The 21,235-nt window shown below is 45.3% G+C and overlaps 1 long non-coding RNA gene across 1 annotated transcript; it reads left to right on the plus strand.

The window, feature by feature from the left end:
* The first annotated feature begins 776 nt into the window (after positions 1–776).
* Positions 777–21,016, plus strand: LOC141052009 (uncharacterized). The gene is made up of 3 exons (XR_012220725.1): positions 777–1,018; positions 13,889–14,030; positions 20,697–21,016. It is a non-coding gene; the product is annotated as an uncharacterized lncRNA (long non-coding RNA).
* Positions 21,017–21,235: the final 219 nt, after the last annotated feature.

Consider the following 21,235-nt stretch of genomic DNA (forward strand, 5'->3'; position numbering starts at 1 on the left):
TTTCTGCTGTGACCTTTGGTTAGCAACTACAGTAAGTGTTTGATTTACCAGCAGTGCCACCACAGGAAAGAAGGAATATTAGTATAGTTTCAGACTAATGCATTTGATCGCAGTGCACGGCGCTGCTAAGCCCCGTCCCCTCCGGTCATCTCCTTCCTACTATCGCACATCGCTGCATGCGATCTGCGCACCCTATCTTAAGCATAGGGTGCACAGACTGTGCGCTAGTAGGAGTTTGCGTGCGCTGCGCCCTTTTGACGGTGCGCCAATGTGCGCCGAATGCACTATGATGCATTTTGAAAAAGGGCGCAGTGATAGTAGGGAGGAGATGACCGGAGGGGACGTGGCAGGGGTGGGGCTTAGCGGCACTGTGCTCTGCAATCAAATATGCTAGTCTGAAACTAGCCTTACACAGCTTTTTTTGTGAAATAAGTGTGCAGACTATGTAATATAGTGTACTGCTAAGTCCTCCAAAACACACTTTATAGTCATTTCCTGGCAGATCTGTTAGAGTCTTGGAGGACAATTCCATAAAGGGGTGTTTAAAATGTTGCAGTGTGGCTAATGGTCACATAGTCGATGAGAGGTATGTATCACAGAGATTGCTTGTCTCTGTGATGTAACCCGGAGTATTTTCTCTAGTGCATGAAAGCACTAAGAGGTTCGTTTGTTGCACCTGTGTCAGGGTTGCCGGTAGCTATGAGAGATGGGCGGGTCAGGCTCCCCACATACCTCACCTCTGGGAGTGGTTACAGCCTATATAAAGGTGGCTGTTTGGCACATGGTCTGTGTGTTGGGAGGGAGAAGGCCTCCAGTGTGTGGCTCCAGACCGTGCCTGAGTACTGGACATTACTCCAGCCTGTGTGCCCACAGGCCTGGTGGAGTAGAGCCCTGCGATGGACTTTTGTACTTTGTTTTGCCTGTTTACTTTCTGTTTTTGCTTCTGGGTTTATGACTTAATAAACCCACATGAACTTTTAAAGGAATGTGACTCCTGTTTTCCTCCTGTCGCACCTGAGTAAGTACAACCCCTACAATGTAAATACATTCCCTTTAGCTTAGTATTTTATTGAGCATGTTTCCTTTATTTCCAGCTGTTATCTTGGCTGAGAATGGCTCTTCTGGTGACCCGAGTTGCCTGTAGCCTTAGTCATGCAATTTTCTCTCTGTCAACAAGGTTTACAGGAGGGATCTGCAGAGTTTTCATAATATAGAACTCTGAGTCATGATGATGATTTATAATAATTTATAACAATCTAAAAGAATTATCACAATATTATCATATCCAGTAGTTTAGCAGGTTCGATTTAGCAGATGTTTGTTTTAGCTGCCGATGGTTGACCAGGACACCCGAGGAGAATGTGTTGTGCTATCTGCAGTGGAGCTCTGCCAGCACCTATATAGTTTACATGAAGTTTATGTGGATTTAATAAAGTAATTTGTTGTTTTGCGACAGTTTGCAAGTTTTACATTCATCTTCATAGGAGATTTTTAGTCCGAAATCAGATTTTTTCTTTATTAGGTTGAGGATTAAATAAATTTCTGGTGAGGATGTTCTCAGTATTTTATACTCTAGTGCAGGGTTTCCCAACTCCAGTCCTCAAGGCACACCAACAGATCATGTTTTCAGGATTTCCTTAGTATTGCTCAGGTGATAATTGCTTCACCTGTGCAATACAAAGGAAATCCTGAAAACATGATCTGTTGGTGTGCCTTGAGGACTGGAGTTGGGAAACCCTGCTCTAGTATATACCAGGAGTAAGACATAATCCGTGGCACTCAGCCATTTGCTTTTAATCCATAAAATTCCTCTATATTTTGTGCACATATAATGGTGAGATGACAAAGAGAACACAAAGATCGTTTCACACCATGTGGAGCTTTCTCAATGCTCTGATCATTGCATCTCCTGTGGAAGACTGATCACTAGAGTTGAGCGAAACGGGTTGGTCAAATTCAAAAGTCGCCGACTTTCGCTGAAGTCGGGTTTCGCCGATCGAAACCAGACCATAGCGTGAGGTCGGCCATGCGGTCGCCGACTCGAGCGCTAAAGTCGCGCTTCCCATAATGCTTTCAGCGCATTTTCTCAGCCAATGATGGAGGATGCACACTGTGGGCAACGTGATGACATAGGCAGTGGCCACTACCATCTTAGAGAAGGGCATTGCAGTGATTGGCTGGCTTTGTGTGGCGTCACTGTGGCTATAAAATCCCTGAACGCCGACGGCCATCTTACTTCTGCCGATCATAGCATAGGGAGAGGTTGCTGCTGGTCGTTCTCAATAGGGAGAGTGTTTAGGCAGGGAAAAAAAATATACTGTATGTGCTTCTGCTGATAGCGATTTTCACTGGACAACACAACAGTTAGTGTGCAGTGACAGGGGAGGATATATTTGTGTGCAGCAGCGCTGGTGGTTATTAGGCTGCCTTATAAGGCTCCCTGATATCTGAATTGCTGTGTGCACACTGCTGTGCAGAGTGCTTTTTTAAAAGCAAAAATACGTGTATTCCTTTTCTCTGCACAGTTACTGAGCGTTCATTTTTTCACACTTTTGTGTGCAGCAGCGCTGGTGTTTATAAGACTACCTGATAGCTGCACTGCTGTGTGCACACTCCTGTGCAGACTGCTTTTTTAAAAGCAAAAATATTTTTATTCCTTTTTTCTGCACAGTTAGCGAGCGTTCGTTTTTGCACACACCGTATAGAGGTGTACGCTCCTCACACACTACTGTGTACCAGCTGGTATCACAGACAAATATATGCTATCTGTGTGTCACTCCGTAAATAGATGGATATTTTCATTTTTCCATACATACACTGTATAGAGCGGTATTGTATATCTGCTGTTTGTATTGCGGTCAAATCTATACAGAGACAGCGTCTGTGTGTGAGACTCCGTAAATACATAAAAGGAAATTTCAATTTTTCCATACACCGTCTAGAGCTGTCCGCTTGTCAAACAGTATCCTACATCTGCTGTTTGATAATGGTCAAATCTATACAGAGACAGCGTCTGTGTGTGACTCCAGAAAAAAATAGCCGCACATGTAAAATTTTCCATACATACAGAGGTGTACGCTCCTCACACACTACCGTGTGCCGGCTGGTATCACGGACAAATATATGCTGTGTGTCACTTTATAAATAGATAGATGGATATTTTCATTTTTCCATACATACACCGTCTAGAGCTGTTATCAAACAGTATTGCATATCTGCAATTTGTATTGCGCTCAAATCTATACAGAGACAGCGTCTGTGAGTGACTATGGAAAAAAAGAGGGACATTTAAAATTTTCCATACATACACCATATAGAGGTGTATGCTCCTCACACACTACCGTGTACTGGCTGGTATCACGGACAAATATATGCTATCTGTGTGTCACTCCGTAAATAGATAGATGGATATTTTCATTTTTCCTGCTTCTGATACAGTACCGTATATCTGCTGGTTGGATTACGGTCAAATACATTCTGGGAGAGTGTCTCTGACTAAGGAAATATATAAGGAGATTTACATTTTTACCTACACCTAATACAGCTGTACGCACCTCATACAGTACCATATATACTGTATCTGTCTTGTTAGATGTTACTTGTTGTATCTGTTGTTATATATTATGTTGCCTCTTTGCCACAAAGAATTCCTTGTATATATGTAATATGTACTTGGCGATAATAAATTTGATTGATTGATATCCGCTGTTATTCTTGCTACATTTTCACAAGCATGAGGAAGTATGCTGGAAGAGGTCGTGAACGTGGGCAGGGGGGCAGTCGGAACTTATGGTGGTGGTGGTGGTGCATCTGCTGGTTATGCCAAAAGCACGACAGCAGCTAAGGCAGGAGGTTTTGAGCCTGCGTCATCGTCTGGCACAAGAAGGCCTGTAACAGCTTTTAAAGCCAGAGCATCAAGAATAGGTTTTGGCGTACATTGCCGAAGCAGCCACCAGCTCTATTGCCTCCTCTTCTGAACATTCAAAACCTGCAAGCATTGAGTCGTCAGTGCAGGGTTCTGGTCAGGAAAAACAACTTTCCTTGTGTCCTTCACCCCCACCAAAAGTGAAGGATGCGGTAGCCCACACTTCAGATTACTCTATGGAGCTCTTTTCACATACCATGCCTGGGTTATCCAGTAAAATCCTGAATTTCCAAGTCCAAGATGAATCTGACATGGAGTGCACTGATGCACAGCCACTGTTAGATGATTCTACTGGTACATTGACCAACAGCACTACATTGCCCTCGCAGTCTACTGAGCCAGAATCTGAAACTCAGGTGCCCCTTCCCGCATACTATACCACCTTACACGGTGACACAGAGGAAGGTGCAGATCAAATTGAAGAGGAGGTGATGTTGACCCAGATTGACATCCATTGGGAGAAGAGGGTGGTGCTGGCAATAGTTCACATAAGGAGAAGGATGGGCAGCAGGCATTAACATCTCTGCAGCGGTTATCTGGCAGGCCCGTAACTGTCCAAAAGCGTGGACCAAAAACGTTGCAGGACAGCTTGGCCATACGGTCAAATTAGCACAGCGTGCAAGCCCAGAAAATGTATACCATAGTAGGAAGAGTGCAGTTTGCCACTTCTTTGTCCAAAATCCTACTGATTAGGCAAAGGTTACCTGTAAGAAGTGCAGAAGGACCTTTAGCCAAGGGAAAAATCTCAGAAATTTGAATACCAGTTGCATGCTTAGACATTTGACCACCATGCACTTGCAAGCGTGGACGGACTACAAAACCTCAGGTAGCACATGTGCACCTGCTCCGACTGAAGGTAGCCAGCAACGCTCCATCGCTACCCCCACTGTAAGAACACTGCCAACGTTAAGCACACCACCAGCAATAAATGTTGAGGTGTCGTCGCAAGGCCAAATCGCTCAGGGAATCACAATGGTTTTGCAACGAAAAACTGAATCTAGGCCATCACCACCAATACCATCACCATCACGAACCCCCTCTCACTCCATCCGGTCCACCGCTAGTTCCCCCATATGCAGCTCTGAAGTCCAGCTCACCCTAGCAGACCCTCTGAGTAGGACAAGAAAGTACTCATCCTCCCATCCGTGTACACTGTGTTTGAACGCCTACATTGCCAAACTGGTCTCATTAGAGATGATGCCCTACCGTTTGGTTGAAAGCAAAGCTTTCCGCGAGCTCATGGCCTATGCTGTCCCATGCTATGACCTACCCAGTCGGCACTTCTTTTCTAGAAAAGCCATCCCTGCCCTCCACCTGCATGTGAAAGACCGCATTGTCCATGCACTCAAACAATCAGTGAGTGGAAAGGTGCACCTCACAACAGATGCATGGTCCAGTAGGCATGGCCAGGGCCGTTACGTGTCTATCACAGCGCACTGGGGTAATGTGGTGGATGCAGGCTCCACAGGGGACAGCGGCGGTGGAACAGTGCTGCCTAGTCCATGGTATAGGAAACAGTTGGCTGTAGGCATTTGACCCTCCTCCTCCTCCATAAGCAAAAGCTCGTCCACAGAGCACAGTTGCACAAGCACTCCATCCGCAGCTGCCTGTGTTGCACACGATGTGTCCCGCTATCGAACAGCTAGTGGTAAGCAGCAGCAGGCTGTGTTAAAGATGATGTCTTTGGGCGACAACAGACCGCGCAGGTACTGGCCGACTACTTGCAGCGACAAACTGAGTCATGGCTGGGCAGTCTACATCTTGAGCCAAGCAAGGTAGTCAGTGATAACGGCCGGAATTTTGTGGCAGCCATAGCCCTTGCAAAACTCACACACATACCTTGCCTGGCTCACACTTTGAACCTGGTGGTGCAGTGCTTCCTAAATAATTATCCGGAGTTAACAGCCCTGCTCCATAAGGTGCGAAAACTGTGCTCGCACATCCGTCGCTCGCCCGTACACTCCAGTCATATGCCGAAGCTGCAGCGATTACTCCACCTCCCCAAGCACCGCCTAATCATAGATGTTGCAACATTGTGGAACTCCACCCTGCACATGGTTGAGAGGCTGTGTGAACAGAGGCAGGCTGTTATGCATTCGTGGGAGGATCCACGGGCAGCCAGTTTGAGGGAAGACATGGAAATGTCGGGTGTGCAGTGGTCAAAGCTGAAAGACCTCTGTAAAGTCCTTCAGTGTTTTGAGGAATGCACACGGCTGGTAAGCGCAGACGACGCCATCATAAGCATGAGCATCCCACTTATGCGTCTGCTCATGCAAACTTTGACGCACATTAAGGATCAGGCATCTGCAGCGGAGGAGGAACAGGAGGAGGAGGAGGAGGGAAGCCTTGCTGGCAGTCAGCCATTGTCTGGTCAGGGAACTGTCCTGGACGAGGTGGAGGAAGAAAAGGAAAGAAAAGGAAGAGGAGGAGGAGGATGAGGGGGATGATTACTTTGGGGAGGAGGATGCTTCTCAGGGGGCAAGAGAAAATATTGGCGTGCCAAGGTCAGGTACAGGGTTTGTGCGTGACTGTAGGGATGTGGATTTGCCAGAATGGGCTCCTCCACCCAGCAGTGGCAGTGCATTATTGACACCAGGAACATTGGCCCACATGTGTGATTATGTCTTGCGGATCCTAAAAAGGGACCCCCGCATTGCCAAAATGATGAAGGATGATGACCACTGGTTGGCCAGCATCCTCGATCCACATTACAAAGGCAAATTACACAACATCATGCCACAGGAGAACCTAGAGATAATATTGGCTACCAAACAAGCAACTCTGGTAAACCGTTTGTTTGAGGCTTTTCCTGCACACAGCAGCGGTGCTGGTTCTTCCACAAGCCGTAGTGGGCACAATGGAAGAGGTGTTCATGGTGCACACAGCCAAAGTGGCGTTGGAGACAGGAGGTTCATGACCATGCTGTGGACAGATTTCTCAAGAACCGCTCACACGACTGGTAATACTGCATCGATTGCAAGTGACAGGAGACAGCAGTTGTCAACTATGGTTACAAACTACTTCTTCTATTTCGAGGTTCTCCCTCACAGGTCATTCCCCTTTGACTTTTGGGCCAGTAAACTGGACACCTGGCCTGAATTGGCACAATATGCCTTACAGGAGCTCGCTTGCCCTGCTGCTAGTGTGTTATCTGAAAGAGTCTTCAGTGCTGCTGGATCAATCCTGACAGAAAAAAGGACCCATCTGTCAACCCAAAATGTGGATGATCTAACCTTCATTAAAATGAACCATGCATGGGTTTCAAAGGATTTTATTCCACCTTCCCCCGATGACACATAGGTTGCCAGTAAATTGCCTCGCTTTTGCACTCCTCTTCTCCGGACTTGCCCAATTCCGCCATTTGCAGCTGCTGAATGTCCAGCCTACACATCAAAATAGGCCATTTTTTAAACCTCCCTAACTGGGCTGCCCACCCCCCCAACGGCTGGGGTTACCACCTGGCTCACCCGGGCAAGTGCCGTTGCTCTGAACAGGTGGATGGGCACACTCTTGGCCGACGGCACTGGCATAGGGCCCCTCATAGTACAAGAGAGTGTCTCTGACGTTAGGGGGGCCCACTTGCTGTCAGACACACCAGCATACAATGAGGGGCCTGTGCCAGTACCATCGCCCACGAGTGTGCCCCCCTACTTGCTCATGGCCACAGCACTTGCAAGTTGCAATACTTACCTCTTCCTGCTCCACCGCTGTGTAGTCTGGGTAGTTAAATCCTTCACAGGGATGGTCACTACAAATTTGGTGTACTGATCGATAATGGTTAATATGTAGCTATGTCCTGTCCTGCTAGCCTCTACCTTCAGATGATCGATGGCTACCTTTTGTAATTGACGTCAACTCACAATCGGATGCAGTGGTGCTTTATGATCACCTTTCACAGTTTTCATAGTCACAGACGTGTGACATTCCTTCCACCATTTTTCAATGTCTCCTCTCATGCCAATCCAAAAGAATCGCCTACGGCCTGTGGCTTCTGTCTTTTGCACTCCAAAGTGACCAAACAGATCATGATAGGCAGTGAGGACAATGTCTACATCTCTCCCTGTGATCACAATTTGATGGAGATGAATAACGGTGATAGGATCCACGCTACTGCGATACAGCAATCCATTCTTCACAAAGAACCGTTTTCGCTGTCTCTACAGGCAAAGTTATTGAGGGTCAGCATTGCCTCTGCAATATCTACTGGGAGGTTTTCCCGTGATTAGTAATTCCCAAATTTCTGCAAACACTCGACTTTCCGTCTGTACTTGTATCCATGTAGTTTCCAGTAGCACAGAGTCTGGACTGGCTTACTGAGACTGAAATATATACGAAGATTTAAAAGTTCCACAACCCTGTATACTGGTGTATGCTTTGAATACATTTCCCTCTATCTACTGTCTGTGTCTGACTCCGGAAGTATAGAGGGAAATTTACAATTACCCCTTGACTGGATACACATGTTATCTGCTGATACAGTACCTTTGCTCTAAATTTTTTATTACGGTATCATCCATACTGAGTGAACATGTGTGGTTTTCTCCTTCTATATACTATATACAGCTTGTATCTTGTTATCCAGTACCTTTTTTTCCACATTTCGTATTATGGTCAAATCTATACTGAGTGAGCGTCTGAGAGTGACTACAGGACTATCTTTACGGAGATTTAAATTGTACCCTTTAATATATATACTTGCTATCTTGTTATCCTGTACCTTTTTTCCACATTTTGTATTATGGTCAAACCCAGACTGAGTGAGCGTCTGAGGGTGACTCCGGAAATATATACCGAGATTTCAAATTTGCCCAACACTTTATACAGCTCTACGCTTCTATTTAGATTCTGATGTAATCCATGTAATCCATAATGAGCTTGTGAACGTCTGTGTGTTACTACGGGAATACATTTTGAGATTTAAGATTACTCCAACACTGTATACAGCTGTACGCTTGTGTTAAATTACCCATTTACAGCTTTTCATATTCTCGTGTAATCCATACTGGGCCTGAGAGCGTTTGTGTCTGCCTCCTGAAATATATAAGGAGATTCAGAATGTTTACACTATACTATGTATACCTTGTATCAGGTGATACTGTACCCTTTTTCAACTTTATATTTTATTGTGTAATCCATACTGAGCCTGCGAGCATCTGTGTATGACTCATGAAATATATACGGAGATGTACTATTATCCCTAGACTGTATAGAGCTGTACGCTTCTGATACAGTACCATATATCTGCTGGTATTTTGGGTCCATTTTCCCAAACATGAGGAAGTATGGTGGAAGAGGCCGCGGACGTGGGCATGGGAGGCCACCTTGTACTGATGGTGGTGGTGATGCATCTGCTGGTAGTGCCAAAAGCACAATAGGAGCTAAGGCAGGAGGTGTTGAACTTGCATCATGGTCTGGCTCCGGAAGGCCTGTAAGGCTCCCTTTTCTGGGAGTAGGTAGACTGCTTTTAAAGCCGGAGCATCAGGAAATGTTTTTGGCTTACATAGCTGAAACAGCCTCCAGCTCTATCACCTCCTCTTCTGAAGTTTCAAAACATGCAAGCACTGAGTCATCAGTGCAGGCTTCTGGTCAGGAGCAACCCCTTTCCTTTGGTCCTTCACCCACACCAAAATTGAAGGATGCGGCAGCCCACAATTCAGATTACTCCATGGAGCTCTTTTCACATACCATGCCTGGATTCATTCAAAATGGGGCCCATCATATTCTGGAGCATTCTAAATGGGGAACATTATTTATGGAACTTTTTTTGGCCCATCATACACTGGAGCATCATCCATGAGGCCCATCATATACTGGAGCATTCCAAATGGGGTACATCAGACACTGGAGCAACATTTACGGGGCCCATTATACACTGGAGCATTAGAAATGGGGCTCATTATATATGCAGCATTATTTGGGCCCATAAGACAGTGGAGTATCATTCATGGGGACCAACATATACTGCAGCATTATGTGGAGCTCATCATATACTGTATGGAAAATTATATGGGAAAAATTATTCTGTATAGACAAATATATGGGGCTCAATATTCTGTATGGTGCACCATGTGGTGGCCATAATACTGTATGGAGTAATATACAGTCCGTTTTTTGAGCTATTGTAGAATTTAAAATAGATATCAGTCATGTCATGTAAGAAGTGAAGTATTTTTCATTGTACTATACCTATATTTCTGTGCCGTATCGGAGCATCATGAATTGTGGTATGTGTTAAAGGGGCGCAATGACACTCTTTGACCCGGGGCACACGAAAACCTGGAGCCAGCCCTACCCCCCCACAACTTTAGCCAAATAACCCCCAGTTTTCATTGCATAACTATTATTATGAAGTAAATTAAGGTTGACTGCCAGGAACACCGCACTGCACTTGCTCACTGAGCCAGTGCGCGTGTCCTGAGTACAAAAACTGGGCTCAAAGATACCTGTGGAGCCGAGCGGCAGTGGTGAAGATGTGTGCTTCAGACTAACAGGACCTGAAGCACGTGACTGCTGGGGGCATGGCCTAAGCTCCACAGAGCTAGGAGCTGAGGAAAACTCCTAGAAAGGTTACGGGACAAGTCACCAAGGGGCACAGACAGATGTAAACAATATCAAGCCGGGGTCAAAGCACGAGATAGCACGACAGTACCAAAGGGTTAGACTGAGCAGATAGTCAGGACGTAGCAATAGATCAGAAAACCGGAATGGGCAAAAGACGGTACAATAGGGACAAACTGTAATGGAGTAACGATAGCCAAGCCAGGAGGTCAGGAACAAAGAAGACAATCGTACCAAAATGTGAGACAGAGAACAGAGTGAGGGGAGAGACTGGGTCATACACGGGAAGCAAACAAGCAATGCAGTATACAAGCACACCAGGGGTCAGACACACAGCCAGAATAACAGTATAGCTGACAGGGAATCCTAGTCTGGAGTGAGTATAAATACCCCTCCCAGATCCAAAGGGAGGCCAGCAAAATTAACCCTGAGAAAACAGGACATTAACCATGTCCTAACCATGACATTGACAAGCTTAAGTAATAAGTTTTGATGTTGTTGGCATTGAAATGGGCACTGTAGGTGTGTTTACCGTCCTCCACTCCCTGCCAACTTTGCTTCCCCATTGACTTGCATTGGGTTTTGTGTTTCAGTCGGACCCCGACTTTTCCCTATAGTCGGCCGATTTAGTTCAACTCGACTTCATGAAACCCGACTCGACCCTAAAAAAGGCAAAGTCGCTCGTCTCTACTGATCACCATTGTTGCGTATCCTTCCAAAGTCATGTCCAAGAAGAACAATAGGGTGGTGTCGACCACTTGAGATCTTTTAAATAAAATCTTTATAGTATAAAGCTATACCACTATCCGAGACCAGGGTGAGAAGGTGTGCACATGGAAACTCATCACCTACTCAACATCTTTATTATCAACTCTGCTATTTATTAAAGGAAAGCTGTCAGTAGTTTTTTGATATCCAATCTAAATGGAACATGATGTAGTGCCAGAGTTGCTGATTCCAGTGATATATCACTTATTGGGATGTGTTTTGTTGTTTCAATAAAAGCAATGTTTTATCAGCAGGAAATTATCAATACAAGACTAGTTGTCCTGTGCCTCCTTGTTGAACCATGTACCCATCACTGATTAGCAACTTTCTGTCAGTACACAGAAAGCTGTCAGTCAGTAATGTGGGTGGAGTTATACATGGCTCAGCATTCTGAGCTCTGCTAGAGCTGCAGCAGAGAAAACAGTGATTGTATCAAAGCTGGTCTGATTGGCAGCTTTTTATGATGAGGGTGTAACTCTTTTACCTGTCTTTTTCTGAACACCTCTCAGCTGATTTCTGAACACATTTTGGCTGGGTTCAGATGGCCATATTAAAACTTGGAGCAGTTGCTTCATTGCAGATGTAACTAGCTCCGTGTGCAACATCGTGTGCTCGTCAGCAATGAGGACAAGTGCTGATCTACTGGCTATTACATGCAAATTACATGCATTAAAGCCCACTGACAATGAATGAATTGCACGACTAAGACTACGGTCAACTCTGATCATTGAGCAGGTCCAGTTTTAGACAAAGTGGGTCCCCGGGCAAAAGTTTAAAGTGGGGCCCCAAATGCTAATTTATCACACCATCACACAGAAATATTTCTGTTGTATTTAAAAGCGTTAAGATCAGGCCGCTAAACAAGTGCGATCGACAATATTGAAATCGTTCGATGCTTGTTTCTAGGTCTGCTTAGGGTAGGTACACACATATAGTAATTGGCAGCGCTTTGGATGCAGCACATGCCCGCTGCATCCAGAGCACTACCAGCTTTTGAACACATGTGTTCATTGAACCGTGCGGATTCACTGTGTCCAATCCATTATGCGGGTGAAATTTATCTTGCGGTGACAATTAAAGATAAATTGACATGCTGCGGTCTGGAAATACGCGCCTCATGTCCTTCTCCGCGGGTGAGCTGCAGGCATCTATGGGATTTCTTGATATCCCATCCACTATGCTGTAACATCTGGCCGCTGCACAAGTATGCAGCGTACAACCCGCATCATTTACTGACCATGTGCACCTACTCTTACTCCGGGTGAAGAAATATGATTAGTACAGATAGTCCTCGATACAGTATAATGCAGGCCCCAAATAGCACATATAGTACAATGCACTCCTCATGGTCCTTGGTAGAGTATACTGCAGCCCCCCTCATAGAGTATACTGCAGCCCCTTCATAAAGTATACTGCAGCTCCCTCCTAAAGTATACTGCAGCCCCTTCAGAGTATAAAGCTGCCCACCACACAAAATAGAATGCTGGCCCCACCCCCACAAACACACAGTATAGTGCAGTCCCCTTCCCACACAGTGTAATGCAGCGCCCTCTGAGTATAATGCAGCCACACACACACTGTATTATGCAGGCCCCACCCCCACACATTATAATTCAGCCCCCCACAAACGCAGAGTATAATGCAGCCCCCACACACAGTATAATGCAGTCCCTTTCACGTACAGTATAATGCAGCCCCCCAACACACACAGTATAATGCAGCCCCCCAGAGTATAAAGCAGCCCCCTCAGAGTGTAATGCAGCCCCCATAGTATAAAGCAGCCCCTCAGAGTATAATGCACCCCTACGCACAGTCTAATGTAGCCCCCACAAACACACTGTATACTGCAGCCCACACACACAGTATAATACAGTTCCCCCACACACAGTATAGTGCATTCCCACACACAGTATAATGCAGCTCCCTGAGAGTATAATGCAGTCCCCCACACACAGTATAATGCAGCCTCCAAAGAGTATAAAGCAGCCCCCACAGAGTATAATGCAGCCCTACACTCAGTATAATGCAGCCCCCTACAAACACAGTATAGTGCAGCCCCCCACACACAGTATAATGTAGCCACCACACACAGTTTAATGCCGGGCCCCTCTTACTCAGGTGCCTCATAGCGGCCACGGACTGGGGCCCCTGGAGGATCGGGGCCCTTGGCTGCTGCTTGGTCTGCCTGCCCCTAACGCCGGCCCTGTCTCTGAGGAGCCATTAATGGATATTACTGGCTGTTAAAACTACAGATATTAATAAACAAAACATGCTCAATTAAAAAGTTCACAAAATTAAAAGGGGATGCATATAAAATTTTAATTTATGGAATTAAGAGATTTAGAGTGGCATGGTACTTCTCCAGGACTTTTACAAATTACCGTAGCTCAAAAATTAATAAAAACATGCATTTAAGTAAATTAAAAAAATTGTCTGCAAAGATGTCCACATCACTTGAAGTGTACCTCCACTTTCAAAGCCAAATTGATTGCAGCGCAGGATTTTGCAGTATACTGTTTTTTCTCCATCCCTCTATTAGATGTTTTTGCTGTCAATTCCTGTTTTTTTTATATCTCATATTCATATCCTTTGTGAATAATTAATAAAATGTAAAAACTTATTTTTCCTTTTTTTCAGGGAACCCTGATCATTCCTGTGCTATCTTCTGTCTTAAAAGATCCCAAATATTTCAAAAATCCTGAATTGCTTGACCCTGGACATTTTCTTGATGAGGATGGAAATTTTAGGAAGAATGATGCCTTCATGCCATTTTCAACAGGTATTTATATCCACATTTACACTGATTTGTTATGAATGAGTCACCGTAGGAGGCAAAAACAGAAATACAAGCTAAGTCCAGAAAACCAGAGAAGTTGGAAACTATCAGATTGCAGACCCCTGAACCTATCAACACAACTAGCAGTAGCCGTGGGGGGTTCCTACGATGCCCTAGACCCCTCGATCACAGCCAGAGAATTAAATAGGCCTAAAGAAAGAAAGGGGAAATCTAAACTGCCCCAGAGCAGACCCCAAAGCAATAGGCAGCCCCCAACACATAATGACGGTGAAGCAAGATGAAAACACTAACACAGACAGAAAGATAGACTGAGCAAAGACGGGGCCCAAAACTACCTAGATAGGAAAGGACAGGAAGGCTGCTGTCTGCAATCTGCCAAAACCCTATCAAAGACATAAGCCAACAAGCTGATATGAAAAAGGCTCTGAAGCAGCTAGGCTTCAAAAACTAAATCAGCACTCAGGTATTTTCAGAAGACAGAGCTAAAGGAATTCAGCACACCCCAGCAGGGAATGGCAGAAATCCAGAAAAACAAAGCAAAACAAAGTCAAAGCACCAATGCAAAAGGCCGAGCAGCAAACTTAGCTTTAGAGGAGCAGGAATTCAGACTGGTCTCCAAGGATCCCACAGAGAAATCACCCGCAGGGCAGAAGGGCGTCGGCAGCCTTATATCCAGTCAGTAACTCCATTCAGCCAGTCATCATCATCAGCCTCAGGTGTTTGATAATCAGGCTCACTACCTTTCTTTACCAGAAGAGGGAGTTCCTCGGGCCTCAGTAATGAAGGGGAAAATGAACTCACAACGGTACCTCCCCCTTGAGGAGGGGTCACCGAACCCTCAACTACGCCACCAGGGCTGATCAGGGTGAGCCCGATGAAAGGCACGCACCAATCTTTTGGCATGAATATCAGAGGCAGAGACCCAGGAATTATCCTCCTGACCATAACCCTTCCACTTAACCAAATACTGGAGTCTCCGTCTAGCCAGACGGGAATCCAGTATCTTCTCTACCTCATATTCCATGTTGCCTTCAACCAATACAGGGTCTGGAGGTGCCACCCCCGGAACAACAGGTTCAACAAACCTCTTCAACAAAGATTTATGGAACACATTATGGATTTTAAATGTGACAGGAAGAGCCAAACGAAAAGAGACCGGATTAATAATCTCCACAATCTTGTAAGGTCCAATAAATCTAGGCTTAAACTTAGGAGAAGCCACCTTCATAGCAATATTTTTTGATGATAACCACACCATATCACCAACCTTAAACTGGGGACCAATGGTCCTATGTCGGTTGGAAAACCGCTGGGCCTTTTCCTGGGAGAGAGAGAACTTATCCACCACTTGGTCCCAGATCTGGTGCATTCTCTCCACCACAGTGTCAACACCTGGGCAGGCAGAGGGCTCCACCTGCCCTGAAGAAAATCGAGGATGAAACCCAAAGTTACAAAAAAAAATGGTGACATCAAAGTGGCAGAACTAGCTCTATTATTTAAAGCAAATTCGGCCAAGGGCAAAAATGAAACCCAATCATCCTGATCAGCAGAAATAAAACATCTCAAATATGACTCCAAGGTCTGGTTTGTTCTCTCTGTCTGCCCATTGGTCTGAGGGTGAAAAGCAGAGGAGAAGGACAACTGAATTCCCAGCCTGGAACAGAAAGTTCTCCAAAATCTAGACACAAACTGGACTCCTCTGTCAGATACAATGTTCTCAGGAATCCCGTGCAAACGAACCACCTGTTGTAAAAACAGGGGCACCAACTCAGAGGAAGACGGCAACTTAGGGAGTGGTACAAGATGAACCATCTTAGAGAACCTATCACAAATCACCCAAATAACAGTCATCCTGTGAGAGACAGGCATATCAGAGATGAAATCCATTGAAATATGGGTCCATGGCCTCTTGGGGACAGGCAAAGGCATCAACAACCCACTAGAGCGAGAACACGATTTAGACCGGGAGCACGTCCCACAGGACTGCACAAAATTCCTGACACCACGAGACAAGGAGGGCCACCAAAAAAACCGACTCACCAGATCTCTAGTACCAAAAATACCTGGATGACCAGCCAAAGCAGAGCAATGAACTTCAGACATCACTCTCTTCTTCCACTGGTCAGGAACATACAACTTTCCACTGGGACAACGCTCAGGTTTGTCCTCCTGGAACTCTTCCAGAGCACGTCTCAAATCGGGCGAGATGGCAGAAAGAACTACCCCTTCGCCTAAGATGGTAGCAGGCTTGGTCACCACAGGAGAATCAGCAAAGAAGCTCCTAGAGATGGCGTCTGCCTTGACATTCTTCGTTCCAGGAAGAAAAGAAACCACAAAATCAAAACGTGTAAAAAACAAGGCCCACCTAGCCTGTCTAGGGTTCAAGCGCTTAGCCGACTCTAGGTAAATCAAATTCTTGTGGTCAGTGAGGACCACGACTTGATGCTTAGCTCCCTCCAACCAATGTCTCCACTCCTCAAATGCCCATTTCATGGCCAACAGTTCCCTATTCCCCACATCATAGTTACGTTCAGATGGAGAGAACTTTCGGGAAAAGAAAGCACAGGGATTCATTTTAGATGTTACAGGGTCCTTTTGGTACAAAACAGCTCCTGCACCAATCTCAGAAGCATCCACCTCTACCTGGAGTGGAAGTGAGACATCAGGTTGCCGCAAAACCGGGGCGGAGGTGAATCTTCGCTTCAGCTCCTGAAAGGAAGAAACAGCCTCCGGAGACCAATTTAACACATCAGCACCCTTCTTAGTCAAATCAGTCAATGGCTTGGCAATACTAGAAAATTTTGCTATAAATTTCCGATAAAAATTAGCAAAACCCAAAAACTTCTGGAGGGCCTTCAAAGAAGTGGGCTGAACCCAATCGTAAATGGCCTGTACCTTGGCCGGGTCCATTTCAATAGTTGACGGGGACAAAATAAATCCCAAAAAAGAAATCCTCTGTACTCCAAAAAGGCATTTAGATCCTTTGACATACAGGGAATTCTCCCTCAAGATCTGGAACACAGTCCGAATATGTTCCACATGAGAATCCCAGTCCTTGGAGAAGATCAAAATATCATCCAGATAGATAATCAAAAATTTATCGACAAAATCTCGGAAAATATCGTTCATGAAGCACTGGAAGACAGAAGGGGCATTAGTGAGCCCAAAAGGCATCACCAGGTACTCAAAATGTCCCTCCGGAGTATTAAACGCCGTCTTCCATTCATCCCCATGCTTAATGCGAATAAGATTATACGCCCCCCTGAGGTCAAGCTTGGTAAACCAGCAAGCACCTTTAACTCTGGAGAATAGATCAGAAATCAGGGGTAACGGATACTGATATTTAACAGTAATTTTGTTGAGGGCACAATAATCAGTACAAGGTCGTAATGATCCATCCTTTTTGGCTACAAAAAAAACCCGGCACCTAAGGGTGACGAGGATGGTCTAATATGACCCTTCTCCAACGCCTCCTTAATATAGGATCGCATAGCCTCGTGCTCGGGTACAGATAAATTGAAGAGCCGACCCTTGGGAAATTTACACCCCGGGCTAAGTTCAATTGCACAGTCATAACTCCTATGAGGAGGCAGAGACGCAGACTCATTCTCACTAAATACGTCATAAAAGTCCGCCAAATAATCAGGAACATCATGCGACTGAGGAGAGGTGGAAAACACCGGAGCCTCACTAAAGGCACACCGACAACCCCAACTCACCACAGACACAGATTTCCAATCCAAAACTGGATTATGAATTTGTAACCAGGGAAACCCCAGAACAATAGTATCATGCAGATTATGCAACACCAAAAATCTGCAATTTTCTTGATGGTCTGGGGCGACCCGCATTACCACCTGGGTCCAAAACTGAGGTTTATTTTTAGCCAAAGGAGTAGCATCAATCCCCCTCAAAGGGATAGGCGTCTGCAGAGGTGTCATCGGAAATCCACAACGTTTAGCCAAATCCAAGTCCATTAGGTTTAGGGCTGCTCCCGAATCCACAAAAGCCTTGGCAGAAAATGTGGACAGGGAGCAGATCAGAGTAATAGCCAGAAGAAACTTAGGTTGAACACCCCCAACAGAAAACGTGTGTGCAAAGCGTTTCTCTCGTTTAGGACAGACAGAAATAATATGCGAGGCATTTCCACAGAAAAAACACAACTTATTACGCCTTCTGAACTCCTGACGCTGCTCTCTGGAAAAAACTCTATCACATTGCATAGGTTCAGACATTTGTTCAACAGGTGGCAACACCTCTCGTGCAGCTTTGCGTTCGCGCAAACGCCGATCAACCTGAATGGCTAATGACATAGAATCGTCAAGACCAGAGGGAACAGGAAATCCCACCATAGTATCTTTTACGGCTTCTGACAACCCCTTCCGAAAGAGAGCAGCCAAGGCTTTATCATTCCAGGTAGTAAGTACTGCCCACTTTCGGAATTTTTGACAGTACAATTCTGCAGAATCACGACCCTGGTTCAATGCCAGCAGGGTCTTTTCAGCCTGATCAATGGCATTAGGTTCGTCATACAACAACCCCAAGGCCTGAAAAAATGCATTCACATTAGTCAGAATAGGATCATCTGGTTTCAAAGAAAACGCCCAATCCTGGGGATCGCCACGCAGCAAAGAGATGACAATTTTAACCTGCTGCGCGGAGCTCCCTGACGAGTTAGGCTTCAAGGCAAAAAATAATTTACAATTATTTTTGAAATTAAAAAATTTACACCGATCCCCAAAAAATACATCAGGTGTAGGAATCTTTGGTTCAGCAGCATGTGAATGAGCAAGGTAGGCGGAAATTCCCCGCGCTTCCGCAGCGAGCTGCTCCACACGATCAGACAATTGCTTTATCTCCATTGAGAGAAAAAAAAAATTCCCCCTACGGCCTCAGAGATATAGAGGAAAAAATATACACACCCTTTTTCTTTTTTTTTTTTAACAATCCTTTCCTGCTATTGAGTACCCTAGGATCTGCGGTATGGCGGGTGATTCTGTTATGAATGAGTCACCGTAGGAGGCAAAAACAGAAATACAAGCTAAGTCCAGAAAACCAGAGAAGTTGGCAACTATCAGATTGCAGACCCCTGAACCTATCAACACAACTAACAGTAGCCGTGGGGGGTTCCTACGATGCCCTAGACCCCTCGATCACAGCCGGAGAATTAAATAGGCCTAAAGAAAGAAAGGGGAAATCTAAACTGCCCCAGAGCAGACCCCAAAGCAATAGGCAGCCCCCAACATATAATGACGGTGAAGCAAGATGAAAACACTAACACAGACAGAAAGATAGACTGAGCAAAGACGGGGCCCAAAACTACCTAGATAGGAAAGGACAGGAAGGCTGCTGTCTGCAATCTGCCAAAACCATATCAAAGACATAAGCCAACAAGCTGATATGAAAAAGGCCCTGAAGCAGCTAGGCTTCAAAAACTAAATCAGCGCTCAGGTATTTTCAGAAGACAGAGCTAAAGGAATTCAGCACACCCCAGCAGGGAATGGCAGAAATCCAGAAAAACAAAGCAAAACAAAGTCAAAGCACCAATGCAAAAGGCCGAGCAGCAAACTTAGCTTTAGAGGAGCAGGAATTCAGACTGGTCTCCAAGGATCCCACAGAGAAATCACCCGCAGGGCAGAAGGGCGTCGGCAGCCTTATATCCAGTCAGTAACTCCACTCAGCCAGTCATCATCATCAGCCTCAGGTGTTTGATAATCAGGCTCACTACCTTTCTTTACCAGAAGAGGGAGTTCCTCGGGCCTCAGTAATGAAGGGGAAAATGAACTCACAACACTGATTATTCATATGTCACTGTACACTGGGATTACCGCATTAGGGCAAATAAACATTATTAAAGGGAGTAATGGCCACAACTAGTCTCTAAGGTTTTATGGAGTGAGATTATGGCCAATCAGCTAATCAACAGGCTAGCTTTAACTGAAAGGGTTTGTCCAAGTCTTTTACATAGATGACCTATCCTTAAGATAGTTCCCTAAAGGGCATGTCACACTAAGAGATATCGCTAGCAATATCGCTATAACTTGTGACGTTATAGCGATATTGCTAGCGATATCGCTGTGTGTGATACTTACCTACGACCCGCTCCCCCACTGGTTATCGCTGATTGAGCGAGAACGTCCAGGACTGTTTCTCGTCGTCTGCTTCCTGCGGCGCTTCCTGCTGTGACGACGAGCGATGCGTGGAGCCGGGCGGGAGGACGCAGGATCGCCTGGTGTGACAGGTAAGTAGCGACCCCCGTCCCCAGCGATGTCGCTAGTGAGATCTGCCTGTGTGGCAGCTCACTAGCGACCACTTAGCGATGTACCAGCGATCCTGACCGCGTCATATCACTGGTCGGGATCGCTGGTACATCGCTAAGTGTGACAGTACCCTTACTCCATAGACTAGAGTAACATTTCTGGCACAAGAATCTCTGAAACTTTTGATAAGTGGCTCCTCCACTCATTTTCACGGAGCTGCCCATAACTGGCACAAAAGCAACAAAAAATGTACAAAAATTTTGTGACTTTACAAAGTGTTTTATGAACTTTTCCAGGGTAACACTTTGATGAATCTCGGCCTATCTGTTTAGCTTATTTGTCATGGTTGCCTTGATGGTAGACAGTAGTTTATCTTCTGTCTTTCCAGGTAAACGTCTATGTATGGGAGAAGGTCTGGCTCGTACTGAAGTCTTCCTTTTCCTTACCACCATACTGCAGAAGTTTACATTGAAATCCACCATGGACAAGAAGTATTTAGAGATCACACCAGAACCCAACAGCAATGGAACTAGACCTCGGCCCTATGAGATGTGCGCTGTCCTCAGATGTCCATTCACATTTATACTTTTTGTAGAACTTCCTACAATCATTTATACTTTTTAACAAGAATCTATAGACCTAATACAAAAACAATTGAATATCCCCATGATAAGATTGGCTTTCCAAGATAAAAGTTGTTGACTTCTCCTTACGAAATGCCTTCACTTCCATGTCATAGCGGCCTGTAATGTATAAACAGATTCTAACTTCTGGAATCCATGTAGATCACCAAAACAAAGTGGCTAAAGGCTCTTTAGCTTTAACTCCTGCACAACAGCTCTCCTGTGCACTGTGTTGCATGGGACTGATACAACATTCAGTAGGTAGAGGAGCTGCAGAATTATATTTTTTCTTCGAAAGAATGAT

This window comes from Dendrobates tinctorius, unplaced genomic scaffold (genome assembly GCF_039654945.1).
Source record: "Dendrobates tinctorius isolate UK_male_01 unplaced genomic scaffold, ASM3965494v1 ptg000158l, whole genome shotgun sequence".
Lineage (NCBI taxonomy): Eukaryota > Metazoa > Chordata > Amphibia > Anura > Dendrobatidae > Dendrobates > Dendrobates tinctorius.